Genomic DNA, 21,568 nt, shown 5'->3' with positions numbered 1-21,568 from the left:
GACATTACAGGATATTCTCTCGAGCGCATTAACGCCGCCATGAATAAAATATTAGATTTGAAAACAGTAAAAGAAAAGTATTTAGTATCTCCATCTATTTTTGAATCACCATCAAACGCACTGGACGATTATCCACCAAACTCACAGACGAAAAGACGACGGACACGTGACCACGACGGGACGGACACGGCGAGGACGGACACGACGAGGACGGAGCTCACTGTGCGAAATTATAAAGTCAAATCAGAGCGACACACATGAGTTTGCATGTTCTACCTGTGCCTCTGCCTGAAAAAGACATTCTTCATCTGAGCAAGACTTTCATGAATCAGGTCTAAACCAGGACTAAACCAGGTCTAAACCAGGACTAAACCAGGTCTAAACCAGGACTAAACCAGGTCTAAACCAGGACTAAACCAGGTCTAAACCAGGACTAAACCAGGTCTAAACCAGGACTAAACCAGGTCTAAACCAGGTCTAAACCAGGACTAATCCAAGTCTAAACCAGGTCTAAACCAGCCCTGTTCAATTGTTGAGGACCTCAGGGACTGGCCTCCTGCTGTAGTCCTGGTTTAGTCCTGGTTTAGTCCTGGTTTAGACCTGGTTTAGTCCTGGTTTAGACCTGGTTTAGACCTGGTTTAGTCCTGGTTTAGTCCTGGTTTAGTCCTGGTTTAGACCTGGTTTAGTCCAAGTCGTGTTTACTCATTTGTGTTTTTCTTTTCTATACAAAGATAAACCTAAATCTCTTCTTTTGGACGTGTGTGACTCTTGTGTTTCTTTCTTCTCTTACACTGATAAATCTGAAGATTCTTCTAAATCATTTTCAGCTCCAGCTTTAATTTCGATGAGCGTCTGATTTTTGGTTCGACTTTTACATCTCTGCCCTGATCCAAACACAGTATTTACATAATCATTCCTCAGAGATCTTCACCAAACCAAATAAAAGTGTTTCTCCTTCACACGAGCACACGTTTAACTCTGACAAAGTGTTGATGTTCCCTCACCTGCGGCGTGGAGCGCCCCGGACGACTCCGCTGAACGCGCCGAGTGAACGGGACGAGAGCACGTAATTAAAACACTGTCGTCTCCAAATGTCAGCTCTGTGTACGTCTGTTTCATGTGTGAGAGGGGCCACGCTCTGAATAAAACATGTGTGTTCTTCAGCGGGAGGTCAGGGCTGTGTGGACCGAAGCTACGACCTCTGACCTCGCCGGACGCTAAACAAAGATACTGTGTCTCCAAAACAAAACGTTGTAGGAGTGAAGACGTTTATCTGCTCGTCCAAGCCGCGGACGAGCAGATAAACGTCTTCACTCCTACAAGTCCCTCGTTTATCTCGGGGTTTATGTTAAAAAAAATAACCCACAATAATCGTCATCTTTATTTTTACATTATTCTCTCTGTTTTTGTCTGTCAAACCCCTCACCACACACTTTATACACTTTTCTCACACAGGCGTTAACATTTTCTCACATTTCTCTCTCGTTTAAACTCTCTCAAAGTTCAAACCTTCGTAGGCGTCTTTGTCGGTGCAGAACGTTTCATCGACATTGTGGGTTTTGTCGGGGAGAAAACAAATCGCAAACGTACAGCACTTCAGAGTCACACTGAGATCCAACGTTTATGTAAATTTGTCTGAACACATTCTGTACTGGACAGGAGACACGGCACGGAGGAGACTGATGGACAATGGTCTACAGTCCAACAGCCAATCAGGACGCACGACACAATGGTCTACAGTCCAACAGCCAATCAGGACGCACGACACAATGCACGTTCATACACTGCAGCAAAATTGTGCGAAAAAAATCCACGAAACAGCGAGACCTCAAAGGTGAACTGTGATGTGAGAGAAGAGAGTAAAAATATAAACAGATTAAACTTTAAATATAAAATATGTTCACAAAGTTTTTTCATGTGATTTATCTATCTCTATAGACTGATTCATAAAGTCTTTATTTCACTGCACTCAAGACGCCATTACTCCAAAAACTCCAGTTTCCCCCACCCCCCACGCTCCACCCCCCACGCTCCACCCCCCACGCTCCACCCCCCACGCTCCACCCGCTCAGAACTGATTTAGTTTCAGGACATTTAGATCAAAACTGCTTTTTTAAATATGAGATAAAGATGCACCCGGTTTAGTCCTGGTCTAGTCCTGGTTTAGTCCTGGTCTAGTCCTGGTTTAGTCCTGGTTTAGTCCTGGTCTAGTCCTGGTTTAGTCCTGGTTTAGTCCTGGTCTAGTCCTGGTTTAGTTCCGGCCTCCTGCTGGTCCCAGAGTCCGGACTAAACCCAGACTCTTTGTGTGTTTGTTTCTCTTTGTCGTGTCTGAGTCTTTGGGTCAGAGTCACTGTGGTCAGTCTCATCGTGGAAATCCCCACACGGCTCCAGAGTGAATCAGCACAAAATACAGACAGTACGGCTCACGGACCGCACGAGACATGTCCCTCTGTCCCTCTGTCCCTCTGTCCCTCTCTGTCCCTCTGTCCCTCTGTCCCTCTCTGTCCCTCTCTGTCCCTCTGTCTCTCTGTCCCTCTGTCCCTCTCTGTCCCTCTGTCTCTCTGTCCCTCTGTCCCTCTCTGTCCCTCTCTGTCCCTCTGTCTCTCTGTCCCTCTGTCCCTCTCTGTCCCTCTGTCTCTCTGTCCCTCTGTCCCTCTCTGTCCCTCTGTCCCTCTGTCCTTCCCTGAGGCACAGGGGAGTGTGATGTTCAGTTTTTTGTGTCAAGAAAATGTTTAATTTTAAATCCATTTCACACAAAAACGCTGATTTAAAAATAACCTGGAGAGTGTAAATAAATAACCCGACTCTGGGTCACGACTCTGGGTCACGACTCGACCGACGCGGCTCCGGGTGATTCTGACCCAAATGTTTCTTTAGTGACTTTAACTTTAACTGTGGAAACTTCTGGATGAAATAACAAAGATCAAGTCAAAATGAGTTCAGCAAAACAACACGACTGTAAAAAACAAGAAAAAGTGACACGACAGAGAGAGGAGAGTGTCCAGCCCCTGAGGAGGACAGTCCAATCACACGTGTCCAACGACTTTTGGTCACTGTCCGAGGATAAAAACACAGAGACGTCATTTTATTAACACAACGTCTGTCTCCTGTTTGGATGTTTTGTGCAGATTAGCGTCTGGATGTTTTTATTTCTACTGTTTCCCTTCAGCCTCTGTCTGTGAAAAGTGCAGGTTTATGTGAGGCTTATTGTGCTGAAAGTCAAAGAGCACCCCCTGACCGCCCCCTGACCGCCCCCGCCACCGCCCTCCACCGCCACCGCCCTCCACCGCCCTCCACCTCCACCGCCCTCCACCGCCGGCGTCGCAGGGATAAAGCGATGACCTTGCACGTGGCACCTTTGGGTGACGTGGCCTCGCGCACACGCAGACGCTCGGTGTGTGTGAAGCTCGGGCTTTTGTGACCACAGAGAGAGAGGTCACTCTGTCAGCGCCGACCTCGCCCGCAGAAAGGACACGAATTATAAAACGACAAATATAAACATCACGGAAATGAGAACGAGACGCGTCTGTGGAAACTGTGTCCGACGAGAAACACCGTCTAAAAAGTGAAACCGAGCGATTAAATGTATTTGAATCATGAATTAAATGACGACTTAATGTTGTGATCAGTGTTTCTGTCTCCACAGACGCGCTCCGTAACATTAGGACGACTATAAAACAGATCACATATAATATCTCAGATTAATGTCGACAGTCGAATGGATTTAAATAATCTTCATTTCATTTATGAGCCAAATAATCAGGATTAAAATGTCCACCGTGACGAGCACCAGAACCGATAAGAGGAAAGAAACAAACCCAAAAAAAACATTAAAAACAGGAGCAGGTGTGTAGAAAAGTTCATTATCAGATTATTAAACTGCGATTGTGTCACAAACGTCTCCATTTTTATACATTTTTGTTAAAGTAAAATCAGTTAAAAGCGTCCCCCTCGTCTCAGTTCTGATCTTCAGCCTCGTACAGTCGTGTGGTCGAGTTTTAAATGTTCAATAAACAGGTGAGGCATTCTGGGAGTTTTTAAAGTCGTCCCTCATCAGTGATCGCTTAAATAAAAACACACGATAAACGATAAGACTGAAACTTCAGTATGTCACTGACACAAAAACGTAAAGCAAATTTAAATGTGTCAAAGAGCCGCAAAGAGCCGGATCTGTCAAAGAGCCGGATCTGTCAAAGAGCCGCAAAGAGCCGGATCTGTCAAAGAGCCGCAAAGAGCCGGATCTGTCAGAGAGCCGCAAAGAGCCGGATCTGTCAAAGAGCCGCAAAGAGCCGGATCTGTCAGAGAGCCGCAAAGAGCCGGATCTGTCAAAGAGCCGCAAAGAGCCGCAAAGAGCCGGATCTGTCAAAGAGCCGCAAAGAGCCAAATCTGTCAAAGAGCCGGATCTGTCAAAGAGCCGCAAAGAGCCGGATCTGTCAAAGAGCCAGATCTGTCATCTGTCAAAGATCCTCAAAGTTTTCAGATTTGAAGATGTTAAATGTTAAACGTGTTGATGAGCAGAGACCAGCAGCTTTTGTTCACTTATCGTTTTGACTCTGGGCAGAATGTCGTGGTCCAGGCCCAAACTGACCGACTGAGGCAACGTCAGGGATTTAAAGACGTTTAGATTCATTAGTCATTAAAGGATCAACAAGACACAAACTGACCCCTGTGAGGTTTAAAACATGATGTTACTCCTCAAAAACAGACCTGGAGTTGTGTTTTGTTTCATTCACATGTTTGAGTCACTTTATTATTAGTCTGTTACATCTACAAAGATCAAAATGAGACGTTCCACCTTGTGATGTCATCAAGTGGTCGTTTAGTTTTCAAGTGAACTCCTCCTTTTACCTTCAGTTCAGTCGAGATAAGAGACAACTCCAGGACTGAAATGATCCAAATGATTCTATAAATGAAGGTGTGTGGAGTTTAAAAACACAGTGGAGCACTTCCTGTATCACCACATGATGACATCACAAGGTGGAACAGAGTGTTTTCACTTATAAATTTGCCTCTCTCCTCTCCTCCTCTCTTTACTCCTCTCCTTCTCTCTCCTCTCCTCCTTTCTTCTCTCCTCTTTCTCCATCCTGTTCTCTTCTCTCTCTCCCCCTCTCCTCCTCTCTCTCCTCTCCTCCTCTCTTCTCTCTTCTCTTCTCTCCTGCCCCTCTCTCTCTCTTCTCTCCTCCTCTTTTCTCTTCTCTCTCTCCCCCTCTCTTCCTCCCTTCCTCTTCCTCTCCTCTCCTCCCCCTCTCTTCCTCACTCTCTCTCTTCAGGGCGACTCCTTCGTTCTCTGTGCAGAATCTCTCTTGGTCACATGGTTCCTGTCGTCCAATCACATCTGTCCATTAGACCTAAATGTGTGTGTGATGTTTCTCTGATGAGGCCCATCACAGGCCGAGGTCGAGGTCAGACTGTGTCGAGGTCCAGGCCTCTCTGCTGTGGACAGTGTTTCTTTCACTTGGTCAGAGGCAGAGACGAGAATCTGGGGCAGTGAGGGTCAAACTCTTGATTTCCTCTGGTGTGACCTCGAGACCTCAGTGTGTGTGTGAGTGTGCGTCCATATGTGTGCGTCCGTGTGTGCGTCCGTGTGTGCGTCCGTGTGTGCGTCTCTGGGCCTCACACGTCCACAGTTCACCTTTACGATCTGAGCCGTCAGCAACATTCACTCAACACAATTAACATAAGCAGGTTAATTATGCAAATGAAGCGACACAGAACCAAACACCTGCGTCACCGGAGGGACGAGGAGAGGCAAGATGGCCGCCCTCGCCTCCTGATGAACGCAACCGAGACGACTTTGGCGACTGTGACTGCGCCGCGTTTAAGACACAGGATGAGAACGACTGGAATCGACGAGGAGCGAGAGAGAAAACGCCAAAACTCATTTCACCACAGAAAATACGACGTTAACTTTTTATTTCAGTTTGATGTTTTCTGCGGTTTACACGAGGACTCACGAGGACTCACGAGGACGCACGAGGACTCACGAGGACTCACGAGGACTCACGGGGACTCACGGGGACTCACGAGGACTCAGAAGGCGGCGCTGCGTCTGCGAACATCTGATGGAATAACTTTCTGAAACTGAAACCTGAAAAAATACATCTTGATTTCTATCTTCCTTTCAAAAAACAACAACACAAACTCACACACTTCTCCAAAACTTTACGATGACGCAGAGTGGGCGGAGTCTCCACATAGTCACATGGGAATGATTGACAGGTGCATGAGCCAATCAGGGGCACTTCTGCTTCAGTCGTATCAAACTGAACACAGACGCTCACGAGAGACAAAGAAAGTGTGTTTTTGTTGTAAATGACAAACGGCCAAAGAGCTCGTTTGTTTCTCGAGTGTCGCTGAAGTAAATGAAGCCGATTGGACGGCTCTGCGTGCGGGGGCGGAGACCAGACCGATGAATCCGAGGCGTATAAACCGAACCGCCGCCTTAAATGGTCCATAAACCAGAGCAGAGTGAAACGTGCTTTTCATTCCCTCGTTTACAGACAGATTTATGAGATTAGCATCGGTCAAGAGCAGAGGTCAGAGACGTGAACGGAATGTTTGACCAAGACGTGGGGTCAACCGCCGGAGACGACACTGTGCCAGCTCTGGTCACACACACACGGCCCCGATCACACACACACACACACACACACACACACACAAACACACACACACTGTTCATTATGGATTAATTATGACGGTCAATAATGAGAACTTAACGACTCATTAAATGTCTCCTTGACCTGCAGCCTGACCACACGCTCTGACCACAACACACTCCACACACACACTCCACACACACACTCCACACACACACTCCACACACACACTCCATGACCGTGACCTGCAGTCAGACTCAGGTCACTTCGTGTTTTCTCTGGACGTTCTGGATGTTTTTCACGTCCAATGTCCTGATCTGTGTCATGTGAGCGTCATGAGACTGAAGCAAATCACTGTCACACACTGGACATCAAAAACAAACTGACACACATAGAGGACATCACACACACACACACACACACACACACACACAGCGTCTAAACAGATTTACTCTTTAAACTGTGTCTTGTGATGCACTAATCCAATTCTTAAATAGTTTTATCTCGTCCACTTCTTCGTCTGAGGTGTTTTTATGTTCTGGACAAAGTTGGACTCTGAGTAAACGTCATGTTGTGATGTTCTGAGGTTGTGTTGTTGTTGTTGTTGTTGTTTTGTCGACCAATATATTTTTATAAAGCACTTTTCCACTTTATAGACCAACGATCCTCGACCAGAGTCAGGCCCAAAGTACAGCCCACAGTCTGGAGGCCCACACTCTCGAGGCCCACACTCTCGAGGTCCACACTCTGGAGGCCCACACTCTCGAGGTCCACACTCTGGAGGCCCACACTCTCGAGGTCCACACTCTCGAGGTCCACACTCTCGAGGCCCACACAATCACAAAAATATGATGTAAAGTTTAATATGAGATCGAGGCCCAGGTTCTTTGTAGAGAAAAAGTTTGAAGTCAAAATGTTCAAGATTCTCCTGTTTTAGACTCAAAACTCTGAGATGTGACTTTGTGTGCAAAAGGTGGAGGAGATGATGGAGGAGGTGTGACCCTGAGAGTGCAGATGGTGGAGGAGGAGCGTTCCGTGCACATGTGAATATCGACGGAGGCTGGAGTCGATGGAGTCGATGGAGCCTCCACCTGGACTCATTCGTCCTCATCTCACTCGCTCAATATTCGTGTCTTTCACTTCTGATCCAGCGCTCGCGGTCGCTCAAATCACCGCTAATGTTGGATTATTATCGATCTGGACACGGCCCGTTCACACCTCCGCCCGCCCAGACGACAGACACCTCCACCCGCCCAGACGCACAAACACCTCCACCCAAACATCCAAACTCCCACGTCTCCTGATGGGAAAGCGTGAGGTGAGAACACAGATGCGCCGTGATCAAAAACACGTGTTCGCTTCTGTCTTTTGTCAAACCTGCAGCACAAACTTAAACGTTTATCATGTGACTGTCTTCTCCACCTGCTCGTCGCCATGGAGATGCGACTGCTTTGCCTGTAATGCTCCCCCGTCCGGCATTAAACTAAATCTCACTGGAGAGAAGCAGGTTACGCAGCAAAAGGAGATACTTTACAATAAAACAAAAAACAAAAAACACACCTTAAAATGGAGGAAATGCACGATAGAAGGGTTTAATGCCCTAGTGCGGAACATTACAGATGAAGGAAAACAGTAACACATGGAGCTCAGCAGATACAGATAAGATGGAGTCAAGTTTGGAAGTTCATAATTGATCTCATGAATATAATTTAGGTTTAAAATTGAGGCAAGTTTTAAGATTAAACTCAGAATATGACAGATTATTCTCCTCACACACCTGAACACACACACACACACACACCTGAACACACACACACACACACACACACACACACACACACACACACACACACACACACACACACACACTCACACACGCTATGATAACACACACATGACGACTTGAGCGTTCCACTGAGAATGAGAGTAATTTCAAAATAATTAAGGGAGCTGGAGGAGAGAGCGGTTTTGTGCCGACGGCTTCGTTCTTTTGGAAAATGGGGCTAACGCGGCGGAGCGGGTACAGCCTGTGCTCGAGGAGATGATGAGGCCACCGCACGTCCGACGAGCCAACGAGCGCCACGGCCGAGTCCAACGGCGACAGAGACGACCGCGGCTCATCACCTGGACCGCGCACGCAGACCGCCGCACCGGGCAGGGTTTAAAGGGTCATAAAACGCCAAACACACGACATTTCACCGAACGACTTTAACAAGAACGACACGATTTAAAACAAACGTAGACGCGACACGACCAGCGCTCTTAAAGGACGGAGCACATTACAGACGTACAGCTCGCCTAGACTTTATTTATCTTTCTTTCTGGCTGTAAATATCATGTTAAATGAAGTATCAGCCTGTACTTTTGCCTCTGTTTTACAAATTCATCCGTGTTTTTCTTTTGACGCATTGAATAACTGACTGCGCTCTGATTGGTCGTCTTCCAGGGCGACGTAAGCACTTTACCGTTTAATGACAGTGACATATTTAAAGAGCCTCATGTCTCTGCTTTGAGACGCCGTTTGGATTTACACGAGAGCACAGTCGGTTGCGGAGTTACGGTGACGGAAAATCCACAACCGCGAGTCTAACGGCGACATTAGCATCCGACGCTACAGAGCTAAAAACATGAGAAACAGAACGAGCTCGTTTCAAATGGGCTGCACCGGTCCAGAGTTATTCCTCATTTATTCCGTCGTTAGCACCAACAGACGGGACACTTAGCAACGCTGTCAATCAAACCTGTTGCTAACGCTAACAGGAGCGACGTCGGGGACAGAAGGACCTGATTTGTCTGTTATTAATGTTCAGATCTTGATTTACAGACACAATAGTGAAATAAAAACCCCAGGATCATGTCGAGGGTTAATACAAACATTTAAGACCAGAATGACGAGTCGATGGAGCAGGAAGTGCGTCCATGATCACTTCCTGTTTGTAACGCGGTGCTAGCAGGTTAGCTCTGTGCATTTATATAAACAGACTGTGTGAGCCGTGATTTGCAGCGGTGAGTTTATCAAGAGTTTCTGGTCTGTTTCATGTTTCTTCTCAAAAAAGACACTGAAAAATCTATTTTGACTTGAATATTTACAGTTTTTTCTCATTAAAGATTCAAAAATCGAGGCTTTAACGTTGTAGAAGTGAGGACGGCCTGGACGAGCAGTTAAACGTCTTCACTTCTACAACATTTTGTCCCGTTAAAGACTGAAGAGGCGCACGGAAATATGACACTGAGGTTTAAGTAAAACGAGGAGCAGCAGGCAACAGCGCCCCCTGTGTCCACCTCTATCACTTCTCCAGTTAAGTTCATCTTATTATGAAACGGCTCAGTCAGAATATTACATAAAGTATCGTCAGAATCAGTTTCACACCGTTTTTTTTAAAGCAGCAGTGAAAACAAACGAGGCGACGTGTCAGAATTAAAACCATGACAACAGAAAATAGAATTGAAAACGAAGATTAAACAGCGATCGCATTAACGGAGCTCGTTCTTCTGTTTCCAGAGTCGAGTTAAAGAGAGAGCGGCTCCTAATGTGCAGTAAACACATGCACAACACACAGTAATAATGAATGTGCTGGACCCTCAGAGCAGCGTCAGCACTTCACCCTCTGGACTCCAAACATCAGAGCGGAACGTTTCAGACCAGGGTTTTACCGACCAGAGACGCGGGACATGTGGAAAATATTCAGATCTGTACATCTCACGAGTGTTATTATGGAGAAAAGTCAAATTAGAACGAGAGAAACGGCAACAAGAACGTCCAGAGGAGTCAACACAACGAGGACGAGGTGTTTCTGTTTCTGACCGTTTGTGCTAAACGTTTAAACGACCCGTCCACCTTTGTGACCTCAGCACATTTAGAGATTCAGCTCCTGACGCTTTGATAAAAAAAAAAATCATCTGAATATAGAGTCGCTCCAACTCGAGGCTTTACAGACCGAGGACGTGGGACATGAGTCAAAATATTTAGATCTTTACATTTTACGACTGTTGTTACGGAGAAAAGTCAAATTAGAATCAGGGAATGTCGTATGTGAATGAGAAACAGCAAAGAGATGAAATAAATAAACTAAACGTCCAGTGGAATCTCCAGGTCGAGGACGAGGTGTTTCTGAACTTTTGTAGTAAACGTTTAAACCACAGGCCCAAACTGCGGCAAAACTAATGATTTTTCTTGTCCCTCGAGTTTCCAGGTGATTGTCCCGTGTCACTTTAAACATTTTACTGCACATTTCTGAAAATCTACTCACTGCTCATCTCAAATATTCAATCGGCCTCAGTTTGTCTGTGTTTTTCTCGTGGGCCTTAATGAGAAAAGTTTGGACGTCTCTGGTTTAAACGGCCCATTCACATTTGTGACGTCAGCAGATTTATCTCCTGATCATCTGAACATCTCGACGTCAAGATAAATAAAGTGTTTGGAGAGAGTCGCTCCAACATGACGCTCAGTTTGTTTGTCAATGTGTTTTTAACTGGGGACGATCCTTTTCATTTCTGATACTCATTTCGATAACTTTAAATATCTGCTGATTCCTGAAATCAACCAGAGCAGCGACTGAAAACATTTATTAACTTTAAACAAAAATAAAACCAGACAAAACTGCTCCAAACTCTCCCAGTTCTGTCTGTTCTCGTGTTTATTTCTGTTCCTCGGTCTGTTCTGGTCGTTCGTTTGCTGCCTCCTTGTTTTCCTCACACCTGTCGTTCATTTACTCTTCAGTCGTCTGTTCTCCCTCTGTTCAGTTTGTGCGGCTGGAGTGTCATTCGTTTTTTTCATTTCATTTGTTCCGTCAGAGACACAGACGAACAGATTTTAAATAAAACGCAAAATATCATGAGATTTTCAGGCCTGATTACGTCAACGGGGCCGATATTTAGAAGCCGATATCAAATTCTGTGATATTAAACCTGAGCCTTCACTTTGTCCACAGAACATCGACGCCGCGCTCGTGCAAACCCACACATCTGGACCTTTCTCTTGTTTTTGGAGCCTTGTAAAAATCTTTGTGATTGGCCGAGGACTGAGCCAATCACGTCTCCCGATCCCGCCGGGTCTGGAGCAAAACGAGACGGAAAACTCCAGAAAACGCTCAGGCCGTTACGAGGCCCACCACATGAGAATTCTGGGAGTTCGTGTTTCATCCGAGACGTCAGCCGCTCGGCCAAGAACCCGATCCCCAGCGTCCCTCCCAAACCTGTGCCCTCTTTTCCGCAGAAGGAGCGCGTGATGGAGCGAGAGGAGGCTCGGCTTTCGGCCGCACCGCCCGGAAAAGCCACTGTGATCCCGGTAATGGGAGTCACGCCGCGTCTAATGGGAGTCACGCTCTGTCCCCCATAGCCCCGCCCCCAACGCTGCGCTCTTTGACCGTCTGATTAACACAGACCTTTGGAGTTTGGGGCATCAATCTGCCCATTGTTCACAGAGCGACAGTGAGGCCGAGGCCTGAGCGCTCACATTTCACACCAGCGTTAGTGTTAGCGTTAGCGTGAGTGTTAGTGTTAGTGTTAGCAAAGGGTTATTTGGGCCTCAGTCGTTATAAAAAGTGCAGCGTTTGGGCTGAGAGTGAAAAAACATGAGAAAAACATGAGAAAAACATGAGAAAAACATGTTCCAGTTTTGTCTTTGGCCACAAACAATCCGACTTTTACTTTAAAATAAGAATCTGCTTTTGAAAGAAATGTTTAACCCTGTATTTAACACAAACTGAGAGAATAAACCTCCTCTGAGCGCCTCCTCCTCTGAGCGCCTCCTCCTCTGAGCGCCTCCTCCTCTGAGCGCCTCCTCCTCTGAGCGCCTCCTCGGAGCAGGAGCAGACGTGTTTTCTCTGCCTCGTTCCCTCTTTAATCTCTGGTTGTCGCAGCATAAATCAGCCCTGGGTGCAGCTCCAGGAGGTCATTATACAAACGTCCACAAACAGAAGCCGCTGTTTAGAGGAACCTGCGAGCGGCGCCGGCGGCTGAGACCGAACGCTCCACCACGGCTCCACCAGAACGGCTCCACCAGAACGGCTCCACCAGAACGGCTCCACCAGAACGGCTCCACCAGAAAGGCTCTCATGACCCAGAATCCTCCACTGTCTCCACCAACTCCACCGGGTTTGTCCTACACCACAGCCCGGACAGACCTCCGTCTGCACAAACCTCCGTCTGCACAAACCTCCGTCTGCACAAACCACCGTCTGCACAAACCTCCGTCTGCACAAACCTCCGTCTGCACAAACCTCCGTCTGCACAAACCTCCGTCTGCACAAACCTCCGTCTGCACAAACCTCCGTCTGCACAAACCTCCGTCTGCACAAACCTCCGTCTGCACAAACCTCCGTCTGCACAAACCTCCGTCTGCACAAACCTCCGTCTGCACAAACCTCTGCAGAACGTTCTCGTGTCGTTCCACTGAACACGGATCAACAGCCAAAGGAAAAATACGACATTACAAACAAACTTCTCCAGTTATTCAGATTAAATGTAGTTTAAAAAAGATCATTTCACTGATAATTATTCAAATGTTTTTGAACCAAAAAACACAAATAAAACTCTGTCGTTCAAACTGAAGCAGAAGGTTCAGCCTCAGAGACGAAATGGAAATGTTCACAGCTCCACAAATCTGAACAAAAAGAACATTTACATTTGGGTCGTGTCCGGATCTGTTTCCCCTGCAGTCTGTCCGGCTCTTTAGTCCGGCTCTTGAGTCCGGCTCTTTAGTCCGGCTCTCCCCTGTCCGGCTCTTGAGTCCGGCTCTTGGCTCATGTGAGTCTCATTTCTGTGTCAAATCAAGGAGCTTTTAACTTGATTGAGCTGTGGACTTTCACACAATGAAGCTCCACAACAAACAGCGCAGTGAGGCTGAAGCTGAAGCTGAAGCTGAAGCCAACAGCAGCAAATGAATCTGTGAACGGCTCCCTGAGGACCGGAGCCGGAGCAGGAGCCGGAGCAGAGCCGGATCCGGAGCAGCGCAACAGTGTGAGGATCAGCGCCTGAGGAGAGCAGAGCTGCACTTGTGCCATGAATACAAAACACACACGTTACCAAAGCGTCTCACACACACACACACACACACACGCCCCCCCCCCACACACACACACACACACACACACACACAGAGGCTCTGGTCACTGCGCGGAGCTAATTGAGTGCGGAATGAGCCCGTGGCCAAGTGTGTGGGGGTGTGTGTGTGCACGCGGGTGTGTGTGTGTGGGTGTGTGTGGGGGTGGGTGTGTGTGTGTGTGTGTGTGTGTGTGTGTGTGTGTATCTGTATGCGTTGTGCAGCTCTGGTGCGCGCGGTAAAAGGGCAGGACGCGGAATGGCGCTGAAGTATTTAAATGGACTGAATATTAAACACACCGAGTCTGAAGAGGAGCATCCCGAGAAATGAAGAAGAGGAAGAAGAAGAGGAGGACACAGGGATGGAAGAGAGGAAAAGAAACACACCATAAAGAAACACACCACAGAGAACAGACCAATGCAACACAGAAAAGTGCTCTCTCTCTCTCTCTCTCTCTCTCTCTCTCTCTCTCTCTCTCTCTCTCTCTCTCTCTCTCTCTCTCTCTCTCTCTCTCTCTCTCTCTCTCTCTCTCTCTCTCTCGTTCCTCAGAAATCACAGCTCTGCAAAACTCGCCCTTAAACGAAATAAAACAGAGAAAACAGAGAAAACAGAGAAAACACCAGAATAAATCAGGTGAGACTCAGACTGGACCAAATGCTCAAATGTCACGGTTAAAAATCCAGCGCAGACCCGCGCGCCCCGCGGACCGAGCGACGTCTCCGCACGAGTCACTTTACATCAGAGCCACAGAGAGCCACAGAGAGCCACAGAGAGCCACAGAGAGTCATAGAGAGCCATACAGAGCCACAGAGAGCCAGAAAGAGCCACAGAGAGCCACAGAGAGCCATAGAGAGCCGCACAGAGTCGCACAGAGTCACACAGAGTCATAGAGACCCACAGTGAGCCACAGACCCACGGAGCCACGGAGCCACAGAGCCGGTGGTGCGCAGTGTTTCCCGCAGAGGTAAAATGCTCCGGGTGAAACACAGAAGTGAAACAGGAGCAGGTTTTACCTTGAGCTGAAGCCGCGGCGACTCCACAAAATAAAATCACTCCAACATCCACAGACTGAAGCCAATGTCCCTGAAACACGAGGAGACCAATCCACAGAGTCTGCTCCTCAGTGTCTGCTCCTCAGTGTCTGCTCCTCAGTGTCTGCTCCTCAGTGTCTGCTCCTCAGTGTCTGCTCCTCAGTCTCTGCTCCTCAGTGTCTGCTCCTCAGTGTCTGCTCCTCAGTGTCTGCTCCTCAGACTCAGCGCGTATCCGTCCTGCCTCCGTCGGCTCCAGCAGCGCTGTGAGAGGAGGCACGAGCAGACTCACAAACAGAGAGGAGGAGGAGGCGCGTACAGACTCAGAGGAGGAGGAGGAGGAGGAGGAGGAGGAGGAGGGATGGAGAGAGACGTGGCAGCGCTGATGGAGGCGTCGGAACTGACCCTCACCCCGAGTCTGAGTCTGAGCTTTTATAAAATAAACTATTCAACAGTGTCATGTGTAAGAGGAGCAGAGGAGCAGAGGAGCAGAGTCAGAGGAGCAGAGACAGAGGAGCAGAGGAGCAGAGGAAAAGAGGAGCAGAGGCAGAGGAGCAGAGTCAGAGGAGCAGAGGAGCAGAGGAGCAGAGGAGCAGAGTCAGAGGAGCAGAGGAGCAGAGGAGCAGAGTCAGAGGAGCAGAGGAGCAGAAACAGAGGAGAAGAGGAGTAGAGGAGCAGAGGAGCAGAGGAGCAGAGGAGTAAAGGAGCAGAGGAGCAGAGGAGCAGAGGAGTAGAGGAGCAGAGGAGCAGAGGAGCAGAGGCAGAGGAGCAGAGTCAGAGGAGCAGAGGAGCAGAGGAGCAGAGTCAGAGGAGCAAAGTCAGAGGAGCAGAGTCAGAGGAGCAGAGGAGCAGAGGCAGAGGAGCAGAGGAGCAGAGGAGCTGAGGAGTAGAGTCAGAGGAGCAGAGGAGCAGAGGAGCAGAGGAGCAGAGGAGCAGAGTCAGAGGAGCAGAGGAGCAGAGGAGCAGAGGAGCAGAGGAGCAGAGTCAGAGGAGCAGAGGAGCAGAGGAGCAGAGGAGCAGAGGAGCAGAGTCAGAGGAGCAGAAGAGCAGAGGAGCAGAGTCAGAGGAGCAGAGTCAGAGGAGCAGAGGAGCAGAGGAGCAGAGTCAGAGGAGCAGAGTCAGAGGAGCAGAGGAGCAGAGGAGCAGAGGAGCAGAGGAGCAGAGTCAGAGGAGCAGAGGAGCAGAGGAGCAGAGGAGCAGAGTCAGAGGAGCAGAGGAGCAGAGGAGCAGAGTCAGAGGAGCAAAGTCAGAGGAGCAGAGTCAGAGGAGCAGAGGAGCAGAGGAGTAGAGTCAGAGGAGCAGAGGAGCAGAGGAGCAGAAGAGCAGAGTCAGAGGAGCAGAGTCAGAGGAGCAGTGAGGTCCAGTGAGGTCCAGTGAGGTCCAGTGAGGTCCAGTGAGGTGCTCCTCTCCTTGGTCCTCTCTCTCTCTCTCTTAGTGGATAATGAGACGCTGCAGGCGCCTGATTGGTGCAGATTGACGCTGATGGACAGAGACTCTGCGGGGGGACAGTTGCTCGGCTCTGATTGGCTCCGAGGGACGAATGACAAACTCTGAACCATCCAATCACGTGACTGATGTGAGCGCAGAGGGCGGGGCTTCCTCCAGCAGGAAAATGAGTGAAACACTTGACCCAATAAAACCAACAATTAGGCCTGGGGTCTGTGCTCGGGCATTGGTCAAACGGCTCCCGGCTCTCGGCTCTCGGCTCTTGGCTCTCGGCTCTTGGCTCTCGTGGATCCTCAGACCTGACAGAAAAAAGACCTGGACTTTTCAGACCAGGATATAAAAATGAACTCTCACCTTTTGCCTGAAGTTGTACTGTGTGACTGTGATGTACACGCCCCCAGTGACACGCCCCCTGTGACACGCCCCCTGTGACACGCCCCCAGTGACGTCTGCACTTCCTTCTCCAGTTTTCTTTTCTTCCTCACTGATACTTGTAGGATTCAGCAGCGTCGTGTCGTCTCCCTGAACGACGTGACGATCAGGCTCAAACCTCCTCCACTCTGACCTGGTGGAGGAGGTTGGAGCCTGATCCTGGGAGCTGTGGTGTCGGGGGCTTCATGCCCCTGGTCGGGTCAAACAGGGGGACGGGTCAGACCCAGAGCGGTTCAGAAGCTGTTTATGATGAGAGGAAGAGCTGGGCAAGTTACATCGCCCAGACCGGTGTTACCTGGACCCCGCCCTGGAGCCAGGCCTGGGGTTGGTGCTCAACAGCGAGCGCCTGGAGGCCGGGCCTTTCCTCACGGGGCCAGGCTCAACCTGAAGGAGCGACGAGGGGCCGTCCGCCCGTGGACCCACCACCTGTGGGAGGATCTGTGAGGGCAGAGAGCAGAGAGACTGGCTCTGGGGACATGAACGTCACCTCGCCGGGGGGAGGAGCTTGAGCTGATCGGCCCCACCTCCACACACAGCTTGGGCTCTGGAACCCAACTCTTCGAGAGGGGCTGGACTCTCCATTTCTCTCTGGACACTCGGGCAGAGCTGTCAACTGATCACCACCTGGTGATTTGGCAGTGGAGGAAGCCGGACAGGCATGACAGGCCCAACTGTTCTGTGAGGGTCTGGTGAAGCCCTCAGTCAGAGGGGTCTTCAACTCACACCTCCAGGGGAACTTCTCCCTGATCCCAGGGGAAGCTGGGGACATGGACTCTGAGTGGGCCATGTTCTCCACCTCTGTTGTCGATGTGGCTCCTCATAGCTGTGGTCGTAAGGTCTGCGGTGCTTGTTGGGGCGGAAAAGATGGTGGAGAGAATACTTTGAGGATCTCCTCAATCCCATGGTCACATCTTCCGAAGAGGAAGCAGGTACTGGGAACCCGGAGACGGACTCGACCATCACCCTGGCTGAAGTCACCGAGGTGGTTGGCAAGCTCCTCGAGGGTGGACGAGATCCGTCCTGAGTACCTAAAGTCTCTGGATGTTGTGGGACTGTCTTGGCTGACACGTCTCTGCAGCATCGCGTGGCGGTCGGGGACAGTACCTGTGGAATGGCAGACCGGGGTGGTCCCTCTGTATAAGAAGGGGGACCGGAGGGTGTGTTCCAATTACAGGGGAATCACACTCCTCAGCCTTCCCGGTAAGGTCTATTCCAGGGACTGGAGAGGAGAATCCGACCGATAGTCGAACCTCGGATTCAGGAGGAGCAGTGTGGTTTTCGTCCTGGTCGTGGAACACTGGACCAGCTCTATACTCTCCATCGGGTCCTCGAGGCTCATGGGAGTTTGCCCAACCAGTCCACATGTGTTTTGTGGACCTGGAGAAGGCATTCGACCGTGTCCCTCGTGGTGTCCTTTGGGGGGTGCTCTGGGAGTATGGGGTCTGGGGCCCTTTGCTAAGGGCTGTCCGGTCCCTGTATGACCGGAGCAGGAGCTGTGTCTCTGCAGTGAGTCAGACCTGTTCCTGGTGCATGTTGGACTCAGGGCTGCCCTTTGTCACCGGTTCTGTTCATTATATTTATGGACAAAATTTCTAGGCGCAGCCAGGGGCCGGAGGGGGCCTGGTTCAGGGGCCAGAGGGGGTCTGGTTCAGGGGCCGGAGGGGGTCTGGTTCAGGGGCCGGAGGGGGTCTGGTTCAGGGGCCGGAGGGGGTCTGGTTCAGGGGCCGGAGGGGGTCTGGTTCGGGAACCGCAGGATTTCATCTCTGCTGTTTGCAGATGATGTTGTCCTGATGCTTCTTCGAGTCAGGACCTGCAGCACTGGGGCGGTTTGCAGCCGAGTGTGAAGTGTCTGGGATGAGAATCAGCTCCTCCAAATCCGAGGCCATGGTTCTCGACCGGAAAAAGGTGGTTTGCTCTCTCCAGGTGGTGAGTCTCTGCCCCAAGTGGAGGAGTTCAAGTATCTCAGGGTCTTGTTCACGAGTGAGGGAAGGATGGAGCGGGAGATTGACAGGCGGATCAGCGTCTGCAGTGATGCGGTCGCTGTATCGGTCCGTTGTGGTAAAGAAGGAGAGAGATTTACCGTCAATCTATGTTCCTACCCTCACCTATGGTCATGAGCTCTGGGTAATGACTGAAAGGACAAGGTCGCGGATACAAGCGGCTGAAATGTGTTTCCTCCGCAGGGCGGCTGAGGAGCTCCCTTAGGGATAGGGTGAGGAGCTTGGAGTAGAGCCGCTGCTCCTCCACATCCAGAGGAGCAGCTGAGGCTCGGGCATCTGGATGGAAGAAAAAAACGCTCTGCTCTAGTGTGACGTGCCTCTGTCCATAGGGGGCGCTACAGCGGCGCTTTGTTGTGATGATGTTTACGGCGACGTCAGCTCCACTGGACACCACAGTTTTTTAACATGGAAGTGAGTGGATTTGTTTCTTTTCTTTCGTGGTTTTAGATGAATTTTGTGATTTAAAATGTGTAAATTATAACAGAGATGAGAACCATAGAGACTCAAGCTCATTAGGCTGATTTAACCCTTTGTTCTAAACGTTGAGGTGGATCTGTTCCTGTAGCGTGTTACGAGCAGCAGTTCTGTTCATGAGCTCTGCTTCCGTCTTGACATCGCAGCATCGTTAAGGAGACAGATATTTAGCGAGTGGGAGGAGCCTGTGGCGAGTGGCGTGCGTTTATACGTTGTATGATCTCATTTTGTCAGTGTAAATACGTCCGCACAGGTCTGTGTGACTGCAGATACAAAGCGACGCTTCAGCGGCAGATTAAACTCACCGTGTCAAACATCGTTACTGTGTTTCCCGCTGAATGGACGACTCTGGAGAAACACGTTCTCGCCGCCGCCGCCGCCGCCATCGTCCAGATGTGTCACACGTCTGGACCTGGAAACTGAGCTCAATGAAACTGTGACTTTATGTTTCTGCTCAAGATTTTATCCTCAGTACTTTTATCCCTCAGTACTTTTATCCCTCAGTACTTTTATCCCTCTGTACTTTTATCCCTCAGTACTTTTATCCCTCTGTACTTTTATCCCTCAGTACTTTTATCCCTCAGTACTTTTATCCTCAGTACTTTTATCCCTCAGTACTTTTATCCCTCAGTACTTTTATCCCTCAGTATTTTTATCCTCAGTACTTTTATCCCTCAGTACTTTTATCCTCAGTACTTTTATCCCTCAGTACTTTTATCCTCAGTACTTTTATCCCTCAGTACTTTTATCCCTCAGTACTTTTATCCCTCAGTACTTTTATCCTCAGTACTTTTATCCTCAGTACTTTTATCCTCAGTACTTTTATCCCTCAGTACTTTTATCCCTCAGTACTTTTATCCTCAGTACTTTTATCCCTCAGTACTTTTATCCCTCAGTACTTTTATCCCTCAGTATTTTTATCCTCAGTACTTTTATCCCTCAGTACTTTTATCCTCAGTACTTTTATCCCTCAGTACTTTTATCCTCAGTACTTTTATCCCTCAGTACTTAAATTATTTTATTTTATATTTTATTATTTATTTATTATATTTTATTTTATATTTTATTTTTTATTATTTTCTTTGATCATATTTGTTTTTACTGAAGTAACTGCACCGACTTTAAAACAGTAAAAACATTTAGTCACTTTTGCACTTTTACATTTTCTACTTTCAAAAATGATCTGGTTTAAAATTTAAATCAAAAAATAAAAATATAAAAATAAACAAACCTCATAAATCAGAGCAGGTCGAGTGTGACTTTCTCTTTTTACTCATTAATGTTAAAATTTAAAAACACACACGACTCACACACAGACCTGGAGTTGTGTTTGTTTCATTCTCACATGTTTAACACAAACTCTGCAGATTTAGACTGAAAACACTCTGTTCCACCTTGTGATGTCATCATGTGGTGATACAGGAAGTGCTCCACTGTGTTTTTAAACTCCACACACCTTCATTTATAGAATCATTTGGATCATTTCCTGGAGTTGTCTCTTATCTCGACTGAACTAAAGGTAAAAGGGGGAGGAGTTAACGTGAAAACTACCACTTGATGACATCACAGGGTGGAACAGATTGTAACAGATGGACTGAATCACTTAAAATGACCAAAATTCTTTATCAAAATCACCACATTTGACGCTTTAATAGTCATAAAAATCTCTACAAAATACTTTCTTTTCACTCTTTCAGCACTTTAAACAGAAAACAAATACTTTTACTTAAGTAGATTTTTTCATGTGATACTTTTACTTTTACTCGAGTAATCTTTTGCCCCTGTATTTGTACTTTTACTTAAGTAACAAAATGGAGTAGTGCGTCCACCACGGCTTTTCTGCTTAAAGTTACAATGTTTAATTAAAAAAAAATAAATCCTGATTAATCCAAAAACATTTAATTTTATTTTAACTATGACAAAATGAGAGAATAAAGATAAAGAAGTAAAGGTAAAAGGAGTAAAGTGAGAACTGAGGACCCTCTGGACACTGCTCTGGTGTGTGAGTGTGTGTGTGTGTGTGTGTGTGTGTCTGTGCGTCTGTCACATGTCAGGCTCTGGTCTCATAAACATTTAAACTCTGTTTTCAGTCGAACGCCGTGTCCTTCACTCGAGGAGACCAGAGTGCTTCTTTATGTCCAGGTCCACAGCGTGTCCTCTGCTCCTCATCCTCCAGGGAGGCTCCAGGGAGGCTCCAGGGAGGCTCCAGGGAGGCTACAGGGAGGCGCAAATGTCACAAAAAAAGAGATTTTGTGTTATCTTTGTGTAGTAAAACTGGACAAAACATTGTAGAAGTGAAGACGTTTAGCTGCTCGTCCAAGCCGCAGCTTGGACGAGCAGATAAACGTCTTCACTTCTACAAGTCCCTCGTTTATTGCGGGTTTTACGTTCTAAATCTATGTTTTTGTCTGTCAAACCCCTCACCACACACTTTATACACTTTTCTCACACAGGCGTTAACATTTTCTCACATTTCTCTCTCGTTTAAACTCTCTCAAAGTTCAAACCTTCGTAGGCGTCTTTGTCGGTGCAGAACGTTTCATCGAC

The 21,568-nt window shown here is 48.2% G+C and overlaps 1 protein-coding gene across 1 annotated transcript in view; it reads right to left on the bottom strand.

The window, feature by feature from the left end:
• The window catches only part of cdh11 (cadherin 11, type 2, OB-cadherin (osteoblast)), a 73,150-nt gene extending 58,404 nt beyond the window's left edge, over window positions 1–14,746 (bottom strand). Inside the window, exon 1 of the mRNA XM_055227087.1 lies at window positions 14,655–14,746. The gene's annotated coding sequence lies outside the window, so the exon portion shown is untranslated. The remainder of the gene's footprint in view (window positions 1–14,654) is intronic.
• Window positions 14,747–21,568: the final 6,822 nt, after the last annotated feature.

Source organism: Periophthalmus magnuspinnatus, chromosome 15, assembly GCF_009829125.3.
Source record: "Periophthalmus magnuspinnatus isolate fPerMag1 chromosome 15, fPerMag1.2.pri, whole genome shotgun sequence".
NCBI lineage: Eukaryota > Metazoa > Chordata > Actinopteri > Gobiiformes > Gobiidae > Periophthalmus > Periophthalmus magnuspinnatus.
The sequence above is the reverse complement of the archived record's forward strand: the minus strand, read 5'-3'. Positions and strand labels throughout refer to the sequence as shown.